This window comes from Bombina bombina, chromosome 3 (assembly GCF_027579735.1).
Source record: "Bombina bombina isolate aBomBom1 chromosome 3, aBomBom1.pri, whole genome shotgun sequence".
In the NCBI taxonomy this organism is placed as follows: Eukaryota; Metazoa; Chordata; class Amphibia; order Anura; family Bombinatoridae; genus Bombina; species Bombina bombina.
Window position 1 is genome coordinate 205,786,448 of NC_069501.1, and position 10,655 is coordinate 205,797,102.

Consider the following 10,655-nt stretch of genomic DNA (forward strand, 5'->3'; position numbering starts at 1 on the left):
AAAAAAGGAACCCCTGGCTTATCGCATTCCTAAGCTATAATTTCAGACATCTTCCTTGGAACAGGAAAAACTTCCTCAGACGATGGAGAATCATAAACTCTATCCAGTTTAGAAGACTTAGTAGGGTTGGCAGCAACTGAAAATTCAGAGTCGTCTAAAATAGCTAGAACCTGCTTTAATAGTAACCAGAGGTGTTCAAGCTTAAATCTAAAATTTACTTCTTCAGATTCTAAAGATGTTTCTGCTAAAGTCTCAGAGTCTGAGATCTCACCTTCAGAAGCTACTGAAGTATTTTCCTCATCAGAAAATTGATCAATAATGGCTAATGCAGTTCTAGAGTCAGGAGCCTTAGTATCAGTCAAACGTTTTTCTTGCGCTTACCCAAGGAAGGGAAAGCTGATAAAGCCTCTGTTACTGCAGAGGAAACCTAAGCGGCAAAATCCCCAGGTAAATATACACTCCCAGGTGGTTGAGAGGACACAGAAGGCACAATATGAGCAACAACTAAGGCTTGGGACGTTTGAGGAGAAAGCTGAGGCATGTCACGCACAGCAATATCCTGAGAGACAATTGGTTCAGAAGGGAATAATTTATCTTTACATTTTTAAGTTTTAGCTAAACAAGAGGAACAAAATTGCATTGGAAGAACAACATGGAATAAACATTTATCCATACATATGGACTGATTCTGTTCAGAGTCCATGCTATGGTGTAAAATTCCCACTATTAGAAAAAAAATCAGCAAGTAAGGGAAAAATAAAATCTTTATTTATCTTAATTAAAATACAGGTAGATAAATCAAACAATAAGTATGTTAGAGAAAACACCTCAGATTGCCTGATGCTCCTACCAGCCAAGAGGAACAACCCACTATCAGAAAGAAAAAATGGATCTCCTAGAAGAGATTTCTTCTCCTATTTAGACAATCCTGAAAGGTTACTTGAGTATATTGAGAAAACCGCTGAGTATGCAGCTGTGATAAAAGAAAAAGATTGCTATCGATCTCCACAGCTCTGCTCCGTAAAACCGGAAGTACAGGTCACATGAGTGAACCCAATAAAAACTGCGTAATACCCCAGACAGAGAAATGTGTGTGAAAATTAAACAGTTTAAAAAATGGCTTCCCCGTTTCACCTCTTACAGTTAAGAAGTATCATGAATGTATAGGAAAGCCAGACGTTTGCCTTTTCAAATACCTTCATATCAATGAAAATAAAATAGGTTAATAATCAAGCCCTTATTTAGCCTCTTTTCCTTCTCATACTGTAAGTGCCATACTGTGAAAAATAAAACAATATGTCCCCAATATGAATCCTTCATTATAAGGATTATTATAAGTCCCAGAATGGATCTGTAAAAGAGGCTTAACCTCTTCAGTGCTGCAGCCCTCTTTTTAAAGTAAGCTTCTAGCTTCTTGGCCATTGGGTCCTTAAAAGAGCAACTATCCTCTATAGGAATGGTAGTTCTCTTAGCAAGAGTAGAAATAGCTCCTTCTACCTTAGGCACAGTGTGCCATGAGTCACGAATAGAGTCAGCTACAGGAAACATCTTTTTAAAAACAGGGAAAGTGGAAAAAGGAACCCCTGGCTTATTGCATTCCTGAGCTATAATTTCAGACATCTTCCTTGGAATAGGAAAAACTTCCTCAGACGATGGAGAATCATAAACTCTATCCAGTTTAGAAGACTTAGTAGGGTTGGCAGCAACTGAAAGTTCGGCATCGTCTAAAGTAGCTAGAACCTGCTTTAATAGTAACCGGAGGTGTTCAAGCTTAAATCTAAAATTTACTTCTTCAGATTCTAAAGATGTTTCTGCTAAAGTCTCAGAGTCTGAGATCTCACCTTCAAAAGCTACTGAAGTATTTTCCTCATCAGAAAATTGATCAATAATGGCTAATGCAGTTCTAGAGTCAGGAGTCTTAGTATCAGGCTGTTATAATTTTATTTCTTGTTTGTTTGTTCACTGTGGTGAGTGAAACATACAGGATTTCTTATAGCAATTATTATGGAAAATTGACCAAAAATATGTATAGTGTTACAGGTTGGTTAACGGAATAAGACTTTTGCTAGGTTAACCTATCTGTATTAATATTTGCCAGCTAGATAGTTTGATCCTACAAACACTGTAGTCTGCAGTAAACTAATTAGGCAGGATTAAAGTTCAGGTTCATGCAACAATACTGTCCAGATATTCAGTGAGATATTGTTCAAAGTAGTTACTGTAGCGAATGTAATATAAGGTATCAAGTAATAGTATTGGTAAATATACGACCTGTTAATCAGTCCTGAAAACAGAGGTGTGCAAAGTTAAATGTGAGGCCGCGAAAGGTTGCGGCTTGCAGCGTGGAGCTGTGTGAGAATGCCTCCAGGCGGTAGCTGATGACGTCAGCGGTAAGCAGCCGATACTGTTCTGAGACGAGCTGAAAGTAGAAGCTGCGGTCAGTAGCGAGAGCGAGAGTGCCGCTCTGAGATGCTGGGGAAAATAGGTGGAGCCGGATTGGCTCAGTTTCACACACACTTGGGTGAGAATTGCAGCTAATCCAGCATAGAAGAGAGGCAAAGGTGTGTCTTAAATAGGCAGGTAAATTCATTAAAGGGGCAGTGAGCAGAGAAAAAAGGAAGGATCTGACATATCCCCCCCCCAAGAACACCCACAGCGAGGGTTCTAAGGACAAGGTCTTTCCGGATTTCTACGGTGGAAAAGCGAAACACACCTGGGGGCCGAAACTGAAGTAGCAGGTTCCCATGAATCTTCAGAATGATCATACCCTTTCCATTGTACTAGATATTCCAAAACACCCCTTTGGCGCCTGGAGTCAAGAATAGCCTCTATCTCATATTCTAAATCCTGGGAAAGAACATGGGTAACAGAATCCACGGTAAATCTGTCGGAAAGACAGGGTTTAACCAAAGAGACATGGAAAGTCGGGTGTATCTTATATGAGTGAGGCAGTTGTAAAGTGACAGTAGCTGGATTCCTAACGGCAATTATAGGAAAAGGACCTATAAATAGCTTACTCATTTTCTTGGAGGGTGTATGTAAGCGCAAATTCTTGGTTGACAACCAGACTAGTTGTCCAACCTGATAGACAGGTTGAGGCTTATGCCGCAAGTCATAATAACGTTTATGGGAGGCTTGTGCATGTTTTATGTTGTCTCGAGCAACAGACAAGGTCTGGGAGATGTCATTCACAGTGTCGTTGACTTTAGGACAGGGAGATGGTGCATAAGGGAGGAAGCTGATTCTGGGATGGAGTCCATGGTTGAGAAAGAAAGGGCTAAAGCCAGTTGAAGAATTCTTAGTGTTGTTGTAGGCGAATTCTGCCAGAGCGAGATGGTCAGCCCATTGATCCTGTTGGTTGGAGCAAAAACAGCGGAGGTACTGCTCCAACCACTGATTGGTGCGCTCTGCCTGTCCATTCGTTTGTGGATGATATGAAGTTGTGAGCTTTTGAGTTACTTGTAGAGTATTACATAAATGTCTCCAAAAACGAGAGGTGAATTGTGATCCTCTGTCCGAAAGGAGTACCATAGGCAACCCATGTAATCTAACAACATTCCTAATAAACAAGTCGCAAGTTTGTTGTGCAGTGGGTACTCCTATAGCTGGTATGAAATGTGCCATTTTTGTTAGTAAATCAACTACTACAAAAATGGAGGTGTAGGATGAAGATTTTGGTAGATCGACAATAAAATCCATTGCGAGATGAGTCCAAGGGGTTTCTGGAACTGGATATGGTTGTAGAAGTCCCATCGGAGATTGATGTGATGGTTTACACGTGGCACAAATACCACATTTGGAAATATAGTCTTCTACGGAGGAAAGCATAGTTGGCCACCAGTAATTACGCTTAAGTAGCTCTAGAGTTTTTTGTATGCCTAAATGTCCCGTGAGTGGGGAATCATGATGGGTTCGTAAAAGAGAAATTCTATACTGAGGTGGTATGTATAGATGTTTACCATGGAAATATAAACCATCTGGATTTCTTTGCAGAAGATGAGTTGGTTTTGTGGAATCCTGATTTTGATCTTTCTGAAACTGAGGATCGTTATGAATGAGTAGACCTAAAAAGTTTGATGGGGGTATAACTGTAGATAGGGTTTCCACATTAAGCGGTCTATTGTCTCTGCGGGAGAGAGCGTCAGCTTTGCCGTTTCGACTACCAGGTCTGTAGGTGATGAGATAATTGAAACGTGAGAAATAGAGATTCCAGCGAAGTTGTCTGGAGGAGAGAGTCCTACTTTGTTGTAAATATTGTAAATTTTTGTGATCTGTAATAACGATAATGGGGTGTAAAGCTCCCTCTAAGAGATGTCGCCATTGCTCAAATGCAGTTTTGATGGCCAGCAATTCCTTTTCCCCTATGGGGTAATTTCGTTCAGCTGGTAGCATGAGCCTGGAAAGGTAGGCGACAGGATGCATCACATCAGTAAGGGATTGTTTCTGTGACAACACTGCCCCCAGAGCATAATCCGACGCATCAACCTCTACAATAAACTGTAAATCTGGGTCTGGGAATTTAAGAATAGGTGCCGTGGTGAAGTCAGTTTTCAACTGTTGGAAGACTCTCTGACAGTCAGATGTCCAGTTAAAAGTGTTTGTGTGTTTTGTTAAATCAGTAAGTGGTTTAGCAGTCTGGGCGAAATTACGAATAAACTTTTGATAGAAATTCGCAAAACCAAGGAATCTTTGTACTTGTTTGCGATTTTTTGGGGTAGGCCACTGAGTGATAGCATGGATCTTAGAGTCATCCATCTTAATACCAGTGTTCGAGATAATGTAGCCCAAGAAAGTGACATGACTGCAATGAAATTCACACTTTTCTAATTTAGCGTATAACTTATGTTGACGAAGTCTTGCTAATACTGTTCTCACGTGGGTCACATGTTGTTGTATAGTATCAGAATAGATCAAGATGTCGTCAAGATAAACTACTATAAAGGTGTCCAAGATGTCTTTAAAAATGTCATTTATGAAACATTGGAATGTAGCTGGAGCGTTACATAACCCGAAAGGCATAACGGTATATTCATACAAGCCATAACGAGTTCTGAAAGCTGTTAACCATTCATCTCCAGCTCTCATTCTTATAAGATTGTAAGCACCCCTGAGGTCCAATTTTGTGAAGACTTTGGCAGTGCGCAATCTTTCTATCAATTCAGGGATGAGGGGTAATGGGTAGCGATTTTTCTTAGTACGTTTGTTTAACTCCCTGTAGTAAATAATTGGTCTGAGCGACTGATCTTTGTTTTTAATAAAAAATATACCTGCACCAGCAGGTGAGGTGGAAGGTCTAATAAAACCCTTTGCTAGATTTTCCTGTAGATATAATTTTAGGTGATCTAGTTCGGGTTTAGATAGGGGGTATATGTGACCCACTGGTATTGTGGAGCCAGGTAAGAGGTCTATAGGACAGTCGTAGGTCCTGTGTGGCGGAAGTGTCTGTGCATCAGTCTTGTTAAATACGTCTTGGAAATCAGTATATTCGGATGGCAACTGAGAAGTAGATGAGAGAAGTATGTTATTGAGAGGGAAACAAGTCTGAGAGCAGTAGGGAGACGTTAGGTCTATAGTCAATTTGTGCCAGTCAAAGATAGGTTTATGGATTTGTAACCAAGTAAGACCTAATATAACAGGATAGAGAGGACTAGGTATAATGTCAAAGCTGATAGTTTCTCTATGTCCTGTGGAGGTGCACATAAGTAAGGGAGTGGTTTCAAGAGTTACTGGACCATAGGATAATGAAGACCCATAAACCAAATTTATAGAAACAGGAGACATTTTTGCTTGTGAGGGTATTTTATTTCTATTTACAAAATCACAATCAATGTAATTTCCTGAAGCGCCTGTATCAATAATCGCATCAATCTTTAAGCAGTGTAGATCCCACTGTAAAGTAAAGGACATAGAAATATGTGGTTGTTTTGGTCTGTTTAGTGAAAGACTAAGAAATGTTGAAGAAGTCTTACAGTTTTTTGTCTTTTTTAAGAGAGGACATGCTGTCAGGTCATGCTCAGGGGCAGCGCAGTACATACACAGACGATGAGTGCGTCTTCTGCCTTTCTCCTCAGGTGATAGAGGACCTCTGATGAATCCAATATCCATTGGAGTCTCATTATCCCTAGAGGGTACTGGTGGAGTATTCTGTCGTTTGTATGAAGTTGGAGTGTTTGCCCTCTCTTGTTTGCGTTCCCTTATAAGCCTATCAATTGTAGTGCAATGTGTGAAGAGATCCTCCAAATGCTCTGGTACACCAGTACGGGAGAGCTCATCTTTGATGTCTTCTGAGAGCCCAATCCTGAACTGGTGTCTGAGCGAGGGCTCATTCCACTTTGATTCGATTGCATAGATTTTAAATTGTGATATATAATTTTCTACAGGTTGTCTGCCCTGTCTCAAGGCCCTGAGAGAGGATTCGGCAGATTCCTGTTTAAAAGGATCTTCGTATAGTGAGGATAGAGCCTTTAGAAAATCCTGTATAGAGTTTAGAATGGGATTCTGATTTTCAAACAAACTATCCGCCCAAACACGGGGTTCAGCCCTTAAATAAGAGATAGTGGTCAACACCTTAATTCTATCAGTGCTATAAGTTCTGGGTTTTAGTTCGAACATCAAAAGACAAGCATTTCTAAATTCCTTAAACATTGCTCTATTACCACTAAACTTGTCAGGAAAAGACACCTGTGGTTCAGGATGTGCTTCTGAATGTGCAGTTTTAGCAGTATACATATTTCTAAGGCAATCTTTGAGCACCTGATTTTCAGTTTGCACTTCTCTGAGAGTTAAATTTACAGAATCCATACGTTGAGTTAAAGTGGCAATTTGGTTTGCAATTTCTGTCATATCCATGGTGCTATACCTGTATTTAGAGGCTGGATTATACTGTTATAATTTTATTTCTTGTTTGTTTGTTCACTGTGGTGAGTGAAACATACAGGATTTCTTATAGCAATTATTATGGAAAATTGACCAAAAATATGTATAGTGTTACAGGTTGGTTAACGGAATAAGACTTTTGCTAGGTTAACCTATCTGTATTAATATTTGCCAGCTAGATAGTTTGATCCTACAAACACTGTAGTCTGCAGTAAACTAATTAGGCAGGATTAAAGTTCAGGTTCATGCAACAATACTGTCCAGATATTCAGTGAGATATTGTTCAAAGTAGTTACTGTAGCGAATGTAATATAAGGTATCAAGTAATAGTATTGGTAAATATACGACCTGTTAATCAGTCCTGAAAACAGAGGTGTGCAAAGTTAAATGTGAGGCCGCGAAAGGTTGCGGCTTGCAGCGTGGAGCTGTGTGAGAATGCCTCCAGGCGGTAGCTGATGACGTCAGCGGTAAGCAGCCAATACTGTTCTGAGACGAGCTGAAAGTAGAAGCTGCGGTCAGTAGCGAGAGCGAGAGTGCGCCACTCTGAGATGCTGGGGAAAATAGGTGGAGCCGGATTGGCTCAGTTTCACACACACTTGGGTGAGAATTGCAGCTAATCCAGCATAGAAGAGAGGCAAAGGTGTGTCTTAAATAGGCAGGTAAATTCATTAAAGGGGCAGTGAGCAGAGAAAAAAGGAAGGATCTGACACAGGCAAACGTTTAGACTTTTTCTTGCGCTTACCCAAGGAAAGAAAAGCTGATAAAGCCTCTGTTACTGCAGAGGAAACCTGAGCGGCAAAATCCCCAGGTAAATATACACTCCCAGGTGGTTGAGAGGACACAGAAGGCACAGTATGAGCAACAACTAAGGCTTGGGACGTTTGAGGAGAAAGCTGAGGCATGTCACGCACAGCAATATCCTGAGAGACAGTTGGTTCAGAAGGGAATAATTATCTTTACATTTTTAAGTTTTAGCTAAACAAGAGGAACAAAATTGCATTGGAAGAACAACATGGAATAAACATTTATCCATACATATGGACTGATTCTGTTCAGAGTCCATGCTATGGTGTAAAGTTCCCACTATTAGAAAAAAAATCAGCAAGTAAGGGAAAAATAAAACCTTTATTTATCTTAATTAAAATACAGGTAGAGAAATCAAACAATAAGTATGTTAGAGGAAACACCTCAGATTGCCTGATGCTCCTACCAGCCAAGAGGAACAACCCACTATCAGTAAGAAAAAATGGATCTCCTAGAAGAGATTTCTTCTCCTATTTAGACAATCTTGAAAGGTTACTTGAGTATATTGAGAAAACCGCTGATTAACAAACTTCTATGCAGCTGTGATAAAAGAAAAATATTGCTATCGATCTCCACAGCTCTGCTCCGTAAAACCGGAAGTACAGGTCACATGAGTGAACCCAATAAAAACTGCGTAATACCCCAGACAGAGAAATGTGTGTGAAAATTAAACAGTTTAAAAAATGGCTTCCCCGTTTCACCTCTTACAGTTAAGAAGTATCATGAATGTATAGGAAAGCCAGACGTTTGCCTTTTCAAATACCCTCATATCAATGAAAATAAAATAGGTTAATAATCAAGCCCTTATTTAGCCTCTTTTCCTTCTCATATTGTAAGTGCCATACTGTGAAAAATAAAACAATGTGTCCCCAATATGAATCCTTCATTATAAGGATTATTATAAGTCCCAGAATGGATCTGTAAAAGAGGCTTAACCTCTTCAGTGCTGCAGCCCTCCTGTACCTAGAAAGGCAAAGGCACTTACCTTAGATCCTATTTGCAATCAAGATTTATTTATAAAATATTTTACCAGGAAGCATACATTGAGATGTCTCTTGTTTTCAAGTATGTCCTGGAAAAAATGTTGATCCTCAAGGTGTGGCAGGTACTACGCTTCCTTCCATGGACCTGTAGGAAAAAGAAAGAACAGAGTAACAAACTCTGGCTTTCTACAAAGGGGTAGCAAAGTGTTAAAAGTAAAGCAAAGACTTCCTCGCCACCTTTTAACTACTAAAAGCCACCACTACTCTTACTCAAGAGATTGACATGGACACAGCTAGACTCCAATCCTTGCTTGCCGGGAAAAGTACCCATAAAAGCATTAATATCTTTAGACACCAACTTCGCACAGCCTCCATTGACAGAGGCAAAGAGAATGGCAGGGGGTTATGGGTAAGGCAGTTACACTTAACAGCTTTGCTGGGGTGCTCTTTGCCTCCTCCTGCTGGCCAGGAGTTGAATATCCCACTAGTAATTGGAATGACGTTGTGGACTCTATGTCATAGGAAAGAAAGTGCCTTTACATTGTGGTCTATGTCCCCTTTAAACACAGTCGAAAGGAGCAATATAGATGTAGAGTAAAGCCACCAAGCCTTCAGGCTAGCTGGAAACAGAAGTTATGAAGCAGCGGTCTTAAGTCCGCTGCTCCCCAACTGGTCCGCTGCCTCTGAGGCTGTGCCCTGCAACCCGCCCGATCCTATACGATCGGGTTGATTGACACCACCTGCTAGCAGGCCGATTGGCAGCGAATCTGCAGGGGGCGGCATTGCACAGTTAACTAGAACTGCTTGTGCAATGATAAATGCCGACAACGTATGCTGTTGGCATTCAGCGATGTCTGTCGGACATGATACGCGGCAGCGTATCATGCCGGACAGAGATTGATAAATCGACTGATATATCTTTCTCTATTTCAGTTAGTTAAATACAATTGCTGGGCATGATACAAATACTGAAGTAGTTGGTTATTTTATTGTTTTCTATGCCGGTTGTTCAAGCTGTTTATTATGTGATAATGAAAATGAATGATTGGGATTGTTTACTCATAGTAAGTTTAAAACCTTTCCTTTCTCCCGTCTCATTTTAGCTGTGTTGGATATACAGCGATGTCCGCATAATATGTATAACATCCTCTTTGTCATTAGCTACACTGTTTGGGTTTAGCGCTCATTAACCTAGTTACTATTGTATAAATGTTCTTCATTGTAACAATGTAATACTGTTCTTTTAAGATGAAAAGTAATTGGTACGTTTAGGTTTGAGGAGGTGCCTTACCTTGCTGTGATAGTGTATAAGAAGGCATGGCATATCCTCACACCTATCTTTGACAAAGTGCCAGAAGGGTGTGAAACGTGTCAGATGACGTCACCTTCCATTTGTACCTGCACTCCAGGTCACTGTCTTACCTCTTTGACAGACTTGTTTTAAACTCTTTGAAATAAAGGTATGTTTTATTACTTAGCAACTTAGCAGTTTGGTGCCTTTACACTACTTCTATACTGCTCCTTTCGGCTGTGTTTAAAGGGGACAACTTTATGGTATATTTATGTTACTGCTAGCATCGGCTAGACAGTTCACAGGCTCCGGAGGAGACATCAGAGTGGTTCCCCTACTCCTGTAAGGTATAATACTTACTTCCCTCTGAACTATACATTTGTATTATATATGCTTATATACATATATAGTTATGTGTTAACATGTGTATATACATATATATTTAAAATTGCTGCCCATCGCTGAGCTACTTACCCCCTTTGCTGTGCTTAGGTTCTGTACCATGTATGACTGTTTTAGAATGAGACTCTTGTGAGCGCAATGCTTCTGAGCAATGCAAACGTGAGGTCGCGTTTGCATTGCACCTAACTCGTAATACCAGGGCACATTTGCGTGCGCTGGTATTACTCAGTTGAGCCCAAATATTGCTTTAGTGTAAGCGATATTTTGTGCTCAAATCGTAATCTGGCCCTTTGTGTACA